The sequence below is a fragment of the Microtus ochrogaster genome, unplaced genomic scaffold (genome assembly GCF_000317375.1).
Source record: "Microtus ochrogaster isolate Prairie Vole_2 unplaced genomic scaffold, MicOch1.0 UNK1, whole genome shotgun sequence".
In the NCBI taxonomy this organism is placed as follows: Eukaryota; Metazoa; Chordata; class Mammalia; order Rodentia; family Cricetidae; genus Microtus; species Microtus ochrogaster.
Genome location: NW_004949099.1, coordinates 9,513,355 through 9,524,903, shown reverse-complemented (window position 1 = coordinate 9,524,903; position 11,549 = coordinate 9,513,355).

Here is an 11,549-nt window from a genome sequence, read left to right as displayed (position 1 = left end):
CACACACACACACACACACACACACACACACACACACACACACGACTGGAGCTACAAAGCTGGGTATTTACACCTTGGTTTTCATCGGCCCCAACTATCTTCTGTTTCAGACATTCTGTTTCAGGAACCACTGACTTCCTGCCCCTTACAGTGGTTGAACATAACACCTTTGCTTAAAGAAGCAGCAGAGCCAGATTTCTGTCCCGAAATGGAGAGATAGTTCTAGGCTGAGAGGAGAAATGTACCAGACCAGCTCTCCAGCCTTTAGTTCTAGGATGGTGTGAGACAGTGCCTAACCACATCTCTTCACCAGGATGAGAATTACACTGATGGCCTGGTGTGGGAAGTCCTTCTGTAGATGTGTTACTTTTATTGGTTAAAAAAAAATCCCTTTTATTTAAACAGAAAAGGGAAAACTGTGTGGGAAGTCCTTCTGTAGATGTGTTGCTAATAAATAAAGTTGTTTCATCCAATGGCTTAGCAGAATAGTGCTAGGTGTGAAAAATAAAATGAATGCTGGGAGAAAGAAAGCAGAGTCAAGGAGAAGCCATGTAGCCTCCAGAGGAGAAAGATGTGAGCCGCCAGTCAGAACCTTGCTGGTAAACCATAGCCACGTGGCAATACAAAGATTAATAGAAATGAGTTAATTTAAGACATAAGACTTAGCCAGAAATACACTTAAGCTATTGGCCAAACAGTATTGCAATTAATAGATTTCTGTGTGATTATTTTGGAAATCTGCGCAGCCAGGAATGAACAAACAGCTTCTCCAACAATGGCCGGTTTCTACCAATCCCAAATACTTTCTTTCAACTGGGCTAATCCCCACTTCTTGGGACTATGCAGGTCCAAATGACACTCAGTATACTCAGAAACCCATCTTGTATCTCCCAAGGTGATGAGCTGAGCTACATCTTCATCTTGCCTCCCCTTTTCTTTCTCCTTTCTCCGCTGCACACCCAGATCTACGTGTCCAGGAACCAATCAAGGGACTGCAGGAACAGGGTGCAGTATCTGATGGAGATGGATTGTGTCCCCAATTAGTGACATGAGTTGTTGAGAGAAGCTGGAACTGAGCAAGTTCACGGGGAGCTGGGATCAGGGACTTACTAGAATTTGAAGGTTGCCATGGTTTTGCTAAGTGCTAATCACATTCCATCACCCTGGCTAATGGGTGCAGAATATTTGGCTCAATTACATTTCAGCTATTCCAGGCTAGCTCCTAAGAGAGCTGCAAAAGTCTGGCTCCAGCTGTGTCCCTTCCTTGTTGCACCTTTTAAGGAACATAAATTATTCTTAAATTTGACTCCCTAAAATTTAAGTAATGATTCACAAGAGAGCTAGGGAGGCAGCTAGAACAGGAAACAAACCACCTGCTTAGGATTCAAGGCCCAATCATTGACAGCACAGCTAATCAGATTGAATGGTACTAAAATGCCATATGTAAGTGCCTTCAGTACCTTATAGATGTTGCAGAACCAGATTGGAAAAGGCCAAATTGTCTTATTACTCATCGGAGAATGGGAGACAGTGAAATTTCTCAGGTGAATGTCATTTCCATTCACCTAGCAAATCCTGAAGAAACACCAGCAATTCTGGAGAGGCTATTCTCATGGATCCTGGGGTGGGGGTGTTCATCTGGGTTGAGACTTCTGTGTTTTCCCTGTCCCTGAGGTGCCATCAGCCAATGGCTGGATGGTGTCACATATATGTTGGTGCTCATGTCAGTGTCCAATATGTCAGGCCATCGAGGCAGATGGTGAGTCAGACAATGATACTGAACTTTGGAAAATATACCTCTTGAGAGCCCAGCTGGGGAAATGCCTGAAATTGGAAAATAATGCAATAGAATATTTGATTTGCCACCAAAGACCTTAACTGGAAGACTGCCACATTGAAATGATAGGATAGCTCGGCTGATTTCGATCTGGGCAGTAACTAGCTATCAGCAGACTGGGTCCTGGCTCCCCGTATAGCCTCAAAGTGGATTGCTTCACCTCTCCACCCCCATATGCTATGCCACATATCCACAAGTACATTCCTGAAATAAGGATTCTGGCCACATCTGCTAAATTGCAACATTATTTATTAGCTAAGGTTTGCGCTGGTTCACTAAGAAACTTTTTTAGAACTCTAGTAGGTGGCCATCAGAGTAGATGGCCAGGCAAATGAAATGTCATTTCCATTTAATTCAATTTTCTGTCTCTCCAGGTCTTCAGCTACTGGCCTGGCCTCTTGGAAGCAAACTTGTTTTTTTCTGATTTACCAGAACCTCTCTGGATAAGAATTTCTCAGTCTTCCAAGCTTCATTGACCCCCTAAGAAGGACAGTCCCATGTCCAGGTAAGCCAATGCTCATTTTCCCACCTTTCTATGGAAAGTTGCTCAATTTGAAACACGAGCAATTATCTGCCCCTTTCTATCTCCTTCCCAACTAAAGGACAATACTTGACAACAACAAGTCCTGTGGGTTAATGGATCCAAAAGCAGCCTTCAGCCAGAGAAAGGCAGGAGACCAGTAGAAAATGCTAGTTTCTTTGCCCCACATAGGTACAATTCTCTGAATCTTGTTCTGTACATAGTACACATAAGTACACACAATTACTCATAAGTGAATACAAGCTCATAGTGGAGTAAGCTCCTGTTGTCCACAGTGGTATCTGACCTGAGAACATTTCAATGGGTAAAAGATAGGAACCATTTTCAATAGACAGATGCTCTCTGCATCTGCTAGAGTGTTACCCAAATGAACTCAGACACCACTCAGCAGGATGGGTAGCAAGTTATGATGGGGGAGAGTCTTCTGTTTTGTGTTGATTTCATTGGTTAAATAAAGAAACTGCCTTAGCCCTTTAATAGGACAGAAAATTAAGTAGGCAGAGTAAACAGAACAGAATGCTGGGAGAAAGAAGCTGAGTCAGTGAGTTGCCATGATTCTCCCACCTGACACAGCCGTAGGTTAAGATCTTCCCTGGTAAGCCACCTCGTGGGCTACACAGATTATTAGAAATGGGTTAGATCAATATGTAAGAGCTAGCCAATAAGAGGCTGGAACTAATGGGCCAGGCAGTGTTTAAAAGAATACAGTTTCCGTGTAATCATTTTGGGTGTAAAGCTAGCTGGGTGGCGGGATGCTGCCCCGCCACTCATTAATACAACAAAGTTAGATTGTGAGACAGCACTTCAGGGGACCTGCATTGGGCCGCAGATCTGATATTATCAGGACCTAGGCTTCCCCTACTCCTCAGAGAAACTACTAGAGAAGTAAAGGTAAGTGAACATTTGAACAATCAAATGATTTTACTGTATCCACACCATCACTACAATACAGTCCTATCTTAAAATGTTCCTCTTGTTCCACATCCCTTGCACTTATTTTGTAACTAATCTTTGTTCCTTTCCTCAACTTCAGGTAATTACTGACATTATTTCTCTACAGATTCCCTTTTCTGGACACTACAGAGAAGTGCAATCATACAACTATGTTGTTTTCATGGCTGACTGTCTTTTTAACTTACAATATTTGGGGGTTTTCATCCATGTTGCAGCATGCATTCGTACTTTATTAATTCAACTGTACTTTTAATGGGTTCTGTTGTGTCTGTGTTACTCTCATCTGTCCATTCACTACTGACTTTTAAGTATTCACATAGAAGCCCTTCCTCATGCATGCATTCTGTCCAAGCCTGGATTTGCTGAGTTTTAGGGCAGCAGTGTGCTTTTCTTTAAGAACTCACCGAGTGGTTTTCTACAGTAGATGCAAAGTTCTCCTCCTACCAGCCATACTGAAGAACCCCTCGTCATCTCCATCAACACTCACTGTGGTCCACTTTTGTGACTATTGTCCTCGTAGTTGTGTTTAGATGGTCACCTCCCTAGAGCCTGATGGTGTTGAACATTTTTCACGTGTCCATTAAGTCATTTATATATCTTACATGGTAAACTATCTATTCATATCTTTTGCTTATCTTGGTGCTTTTTGGGTGTAAGGGTTCTTCTTGTATTCTGGATATATTTTTGCCAGATATTTAGCTTCCAGGTGTTCTCTCATTTTCTGTCCATTTCCCCAGTGATGGTCTCTGAAGCACAAAGGGTTTGGATTTTTGACAAATTCCTGTTTCTCCTGATTTTCAGTTGTAGATTGTGCTTTTGGCATTATATTTAACAGCTCTTTGCCTAACATAAAGCTGCAATGATTTTCTTGTCTTCTTATAAAAGTTCTATAATTTCAATTCTACCTGAGAATCGTGATGGGTTGAACTTGTGCTTGGACTTTCCCCTCCATCTTTGCCTGAAATCATTTGATGACTTACATGCTAGTTTTGGGTTCTCAGTTATATTCTTTGTGCCTATCCACATTGGCTCATGCCAGTGTTACACTGCCTAATTAAAGTATTTCTTGGGAAGCAAAATTTAGGAGCCACCTTGATGGAGAAAGATTCAGAGGCTAGAGTTGTGAGAACATCTGCGATATGGAAATTGGTACAACTTTGGGGAGCCATGCTTTAGCTCATGCCAAGCAGAGAGGAGTGTGGAACCTGTAAGCCAGCCAGGAGACACTTTGCCAGGCTAAGACAGAGGTATCTAGTCTCATCTCTAGAAAGTAATAAATCTGGGGTGATGTGGAAGTGTCATCTATCTGTTGCGTTCATTGGTTAAATAATAAAGAAACTATTTGGCCTTTGATAGGCCAGCCCTTAGGTGGGTGGAGTAGACAGAAGAGAATTCTGGGAGAAAGAAAGCTGAGTCAGGCCGTCGCCATGATTCTGCCACCCGACACAGATGCAGGTTAAGATCTTCCCTGGTAAGCCACCTCGTGGGCTACACACATTATTAGAAATGGGTTAAAGCAAGATGTGATAGTTAGCCAGTAAGAGGCTAAAACTAGGGCCAAGCAGTGTTTAAAAGAATACAGTTTCTGTGTAATTATTTCGGGTAAAGCTAGCCGTGAAGGAGCTCAGCAGGAACACAGCCCGCAGCTCCTACTACACTGGGGTTTTCAACCCATGATGCGTCAAGTTTCTCACTTTGTATTAACAATCAGTGGTTTTCAAACTAGCAGGGTTGCTTCCAGAGTTGTTTACTGTCATAGAACAGGATGTCCCATAGCATAGCCAAGCAGGACTCATTGGCTCATTCTTTCACTCATTCACTAGATATTTGACAATGTCTCCTGTATATAAAGCATGGTACCGCAGAACATATACTGAATGAAACTCCTTGTTTTGTGAAATTTATAGGACTCTTTCCTTGAATATCAGTTGTATACATCATCTCTCATATACACTTGTAAGATTTAAGTGCAATGGTGTCAGGGGAAAGAAGGAATGAACACAATCTACATAGCTACCAGGAAATCTATTACTTAAAAAAAAAACAAGGCAGAATAAACAGAGGTATTCACAAAAGAAATAAGTGCCATAGAGAGCTAATTTTTAACATTTATTTATCATGTGTATGTGTGTGGGCCTATACATGCCACCCAATGACTATGTAGAGGTCAGGTGACAATTTGCTTGAGTTAGGACCTGAAGATCGAGCTTTGGACACCAGGCTTATAACAACAATCACTTTTATCAGCTGAACCATCTCACTGGCTCACAGTGCTAAATATTATGCATGACCCAGAAACTTCAGATACATGTAGGTTCCTGTTAACACTTTATTTTTTCTCAGCTCCAATAAGTTCTGCTCACTGCCTCTTGTGATATGCTTGCTGAACCCTGCAGACATTTCTCCCAACTATCTGGCAGAATGTGAAATGTTATCAAAGCAGAGGACTGGAATGACCCTGAAGAGATAGAGAGGAGGTAAGAAGATGATCCATTCTGGGTTTCAGTCTTCCATGGTTACTGAGCAACCTGGATAGCCCAACTCCCAGGCATCCTCAGGTCATACATGACTGTAGCTGCTGTGGGATAATGCTTTTATACTCTGTAAAGATTTGTCACTCATATTGGTTTAATAAAACACAGATTGGCCAATAGCCAGGCAGGAAGTATAGGTGAGGCAACCAGACTAAGAATTCTGGGAAGAGGAAAGGAAAGACACAGTCACCAGCCTGGTGTGGAGTAAGCGAAATGAGAATGTCTCACTGAAAGAAGGTACCAAACCACATGCCTAAACATAGACAGGAATTATGGATTAATTTAAGTTGTAAGAACTAATTAATAATAAACCTGAACTAATAGGCCAAACAATTTATAACTAATATAAGCCACTGAATGGCTGTGGGACCAGGAGGGACAGAAACTTCCATCTACACGTAGATGATACTGAGCAATGTTCATCCTCTTGAACATGACGGCAGCATGCCAGGCCTAGAAATCACTATAGTCTGTGCCCCATAGCAAGCTGCTTCTCTGGGAGGCCCATTGTATTAGTTACTTTTCTTGTCACTGGAACAAAATGCCTTTGAAACACAGCTTGGAGAAAGAAAGGTCTGCTCAAGAACACAGTTCATCATGGTAAGGAAAGAATGGAAGCAGGAGCCTAAGGTGGTTGGTCCCATGACATCTGCAGTCAGGAAGCAGGGAGAGATGAATGCTTCCTTAGCATACCTCTACTTTTTATTCAGTCTGGGACCCACATTTAAGGCAGGTCTATACCCCTCTCCCCACCCAGTTAAACCTTTGTGTAAATACCTTTATAGATGAGCCTAGTAGTGTATTCCCATGGTAATAGTAAATCCTACCAAGTAAACCATCAAGATCAACCTTATATCTCCCAGGAGGTTGCCAATGGTCTCCTCTACCAGGTTTTCCTATAACTTCCAGAAACCTTGTTCCACCAAATCCCCCTGACCTCCTGCAGCACATAGAAGACCCCAGATTCCCTTGGTCAGACCTAGATGTTCCACTCCAGAACTTTCTGTACCAACCTCACTGAAGAAAATGGCATCTCGACCCTGCTATAACTTAGTCCTCTCCTGATCATAAATACCTCCACTAAAGAAGAAAGGCAACTTGAGGGGAAAAAAACTCAAGCATCAACAAATAATTCTAGATGTTCAAGCCCCAGCACTGAAACAAAGGAGTCAAGACAGTATGTCTCCTACATACATAATAATGCTCCCTAATAGGAATTACCTAGAAGAGTTACAAGACAAAGAATTCAAAAGAATGATTATAGCCACATACAAAATCTTGGACAATGAAAAAACTATAGGGATCACCATATAGGATTTCAACACATACTACAAAACTATAAACAAATACAGTGACCAATGGAATAAAATTGAAGACCCAGATATAAGTATACTCACCTATACTCTCCTGATTTTTGGCAAAGAAACCAAAAATACACACTGAATAAGAGGCAAAATCTTCAACAAATGGTGCTGGTCAAACTAGATAGCTACATGTAGAAGAATGAAACTAAATCCATATCTATGGTTTATCTATGACTGTCTTAGTTAGGATTTATATTGCTGTGAAAAGATCATGGCCTACAGCAACTCTCATAAAGAAAACCACTTAACTGGGGTGGCTGGTATACAGTTCAGAGGGTCAGTCCATTATCATCATGGTGGAGGGCAAGGCGGTATATGGGCAGACATGGTGCTGGCTACAACTTGATCAGAAGGCAACAAGAAGTTCCTCATGACACTGAGCAAAGTTTAAGTAAAAGAGACCTCAAAGTCTGCCTCCACAGTAACACACTTTCTACACAGAGGTCACACCTACTTCCACAAGGCCACACCTCCCAATAGTGCCAACCCTATGATCTTATGGGGCCAATTACATTCAAACTACCACACTTACCTTGCACAAAATTCTGAGGGATCAAGGACTTCAATGTAAAACCTGAAATGATGAATCTTCCCTTTTGGTAAAGAAACAAAGGTTGAAGAAAGTATCATTGTAGGTCCCACAATCACCTTTAAGGGCATGGCACACACGACATAAAGATCTCTGTCAGGCCCTACCGCTTAAAGACTGCACCTACTCCCAACATCTCCATCCTGAAGGTACAGGCCCCAGCATAAGGGCCTCTGGAGGACCTTCAAACCTAGAAATAGGGGCTGGAGAGATGGCTCAGAGGTTAAGAGCATTGCCTGCTCTTCCAGAGGACCTGAGTTAAATTCCCAGCAACCACATGGTGGCTCACAACCATCTGTAATGAGGTCTGGTGCCCTCTTCTGGCCTGCAGGCATACACACAGACAGAATATTGTATACATAATAAATAAAATCTTAAAAAAAAACCTAGAAATAGATCTACCAAAGGACCCTGCTATCCCATGCCTGACGATCACTGTGGCCCAGAGGTGGTATTTGGCAGGGCATGGATATTCAGGCTGAGGTTCATATAAGCAAGACTCTGACAACATCGTAGGATGGAGGCACAGATAAGAGTCATCTGAATCGTGCACTGGGTTCCAGACATTAAAGGTAAGCATGTTTCTTAATTTCTCAACACTTAAGGGACATCATATTTTACTTCACTTATTCATTCTTTTATGCCTTCACTCATTCACCAGACATTTCTTTAATACTAACTACACCAAACCTTGAAGAGAGAGTAGGGCTACATTTCCAATTATAAGTACAGGAAAGGGCTTTCTGAATAGGACCCTGATAGTGCAGGAGTTAGATCTACAATTGACAAATGGGACCCCAGGAAGCTAAACATCTTCTGAGGACAAAGGCCACATTATTAAGGTGAAGAGGCACCTTTCAGGGTGGAAGAGAAATCTTTACCAATTATGCATCTGACAGTGGGTTAATGTCTATAATATATATATAAAGAACCAAGAAAACAAACAACCCAATTAAAAATTAGAGCATGGAACTAAGCAGAGTTCTTAAAAAAGAATTACAAATGGCTGAAAAAGTATCTTTAAAAATTGTGCACCTCCTTAAACAGTGGGAAGATGCAAACTAAGACTCCCTTGAAAGTTTTTTCATTCCAGTTAGAATGGCTAAGGTTATTTTTAAAACAACAAATGCTGCCTCAGATATGGGGGAAACAGAAAGTGTATTCCTTGGTGGTGGGAATGGAAACTGGTCAGCCACTGTGGAAATCAGTGCGGAAATAGATCTGCTCCATGACCAAGCTATCTGCTCCTGGGCGTAGTCCCAAATCTCTCTATATCCTACTACAGAGATACTTGCTCATCCCTTTCCATTGCAGCATTGGACACAATAGTAATGGAAGAAGCCCAGATATCCATTTTCAGAATGGATAATGTGTGGTACACACGTCAATGAAATAGTATTTAGCTATAAAGAAAAATGAAATTATGAACATTTCAGGTAAATAGATGGAGTTGGAAATAATCATTGTGAGGTAACCCAGACCTAGAAAGATAAATGCTGCCTGTTCTCCCTCACATGTGGCTGGATACAAGATTTAAATCTTCAGGTATGCATGTTTGAATTGGAGTACCCACAGTATTCAGAATCTAGTAAGGGTCCATTGGAAGGCAGTTCAAAGGGAAGGGGATACAGTACAGCTGAATGGGTTCTTGAGGAAATGCAGGGTAGAGGGAGAAGAGGAGGAGGAGCACTTGGTAAGGAGAAACCATCAGTTCACATGGGTTCATGCTCTGAAATCCTGAGCTCATTCCACAGCCTGTGCCCTCCAAAGAGCCCACAATGGATCAGGACTTCCCAAGGCTCTGCAATGCTGACATTCAGTAGTGGTGCTGGTGAAAAATTGATGCTGTGGTCTCAAAGAGCTAATTTAATTTTTTTTTTCTCAGCTCAGGTTTGCTTTAGGGTTGAGATGAGTGGGCAGGATAGATCCAAAGCAAATTTTTTGCCCCTGGGATTTATACACACAAACGATGCTCATAACGGAGTAACTGGCATGATGCTTCCTTTCCACAGCTTATGCCTGGGAGCTGTTGTGATGTGCAAGAGATCCTTTAGGCTCCTGGCTTCTATATTTGCCCATTCTTCCTTCCTGCCCTGTTTGTAAATGGAAAACTCTGGTCTGGTTATTTCGGTGCCTGGTTCACATGATGGCTTAGCCATATTCTAAATGTGTGATGTTGACTAACCACTGAACAATCTTCAGTCCCATGATCTGTAAGTGAAGGCGTATTCGATAGGTACGCTAAAATAACCAGACCAGTTCAAAACAACATATATAATTTAATAATTGAAAACGGGAAACTCACGTGACCGGAGTACCCCACTCCCATTTATCTACCTGGCTCCAGGTGGCCACACCCAAGCCAGATGTGATTGGCTGAGCTTCCCCATCAATGATCGATACAATGGGTACAGTAATGAGAATCAAACGAGTTAGTGGATAAACTACTCAGATAAATACCTACCTCATAGTGTGGTCTGTGTCCTGTTATAACAACACAAATGGTGCCACATGTCTAAATGCTGCAAGGAATAATGATGGGCACCATAATAACCGTGATGATAAATACAGTGTAATCTTATTACATATCATGGTCCACATATTTATGCGACAAATCACAGCTAATGGTTTAATCGCATAGATAATATTTCCCTGATGGAGATGAGCGCAAGAAAGTTTAGGCAGATTAAGCCCCAAGCCATAGTTAGCCAGTGGCAGAGCTTAGCCTTTCATGTGTGACTGTGTACCAGGAATTAATAGTGCTTCTGGTTTACCATGCATGTTGCAAGGCATTATTGCAGAATTTAATTTCACGTGTTTTATTTATGCTCCTGCTTCTCTTTCCAGCCTTAGACTGCACAAAGAAAGACCTTCTAGTCCTTTGTATTTAAGTTACAACAGGCTTGCCTAGTTGTAATGTTCTAATGCTCACATTCCTCCCAGGATGGGGGAAGATGTTTACCCCTCTGCCTGCAAAATCCCTTCTCTCCTCCTCTTCCTTCATCAACTTCTTACTTCCCCCTTTCAGACAAGGCTGCTGCCTAAAGAAAATGTGGACTGCACTTCTTACTGAGTCAAGGGTCCTGGTTTGGACATGGACCTTCTTGGTGGAACACATCTCCTTCTAGTTCCTACAATGGCTGATGAAGTGGCCATCCACAGAGCTGCAAGCCATGAAACCACAGGGAATTTGCTCCTTTGGCATTCTTACTAATTCCCACTAAGTTTCCCAGTGGTTTGGTAGTCAACCAATTCCTTTCTCTAGAACATATTCTCTTATTAAAATATCTGTGGTCTCAGAGATCATAGACCACTTACCACTGTTGTAGTCATTCCAATTGTTTATCATTACAACTGTCCATCAATCTGTGTGTCTGTTTTTGTGTGAGTACCACGCCATTTTTTTTTCCTATGGCTCTGTAGTATAACTGGAAATCAGGTATGGTGATGCCACCAGCTTTGCTCCTTCTGCTTTGTATATTTGTGGCCCTTTGTGCTTCCTTATGAATTTTATAATTCTTTTTATTTCTGTGAAGAGTATCATTAGACAATCCCAATTAGTATTGGGGTTGCATTGAATCAATAAACCATTTGGTAATATGTAGGCGTAAGTCACAAACAATGCCACAGCAGTTTGGAATTATGATTAATAGGGTATTATTTATTTAAAGGGGAAAAAACTTACAGATCACCGTCAGCCCTCTGTACAACCAGGAAGGGAGTCTAGTCG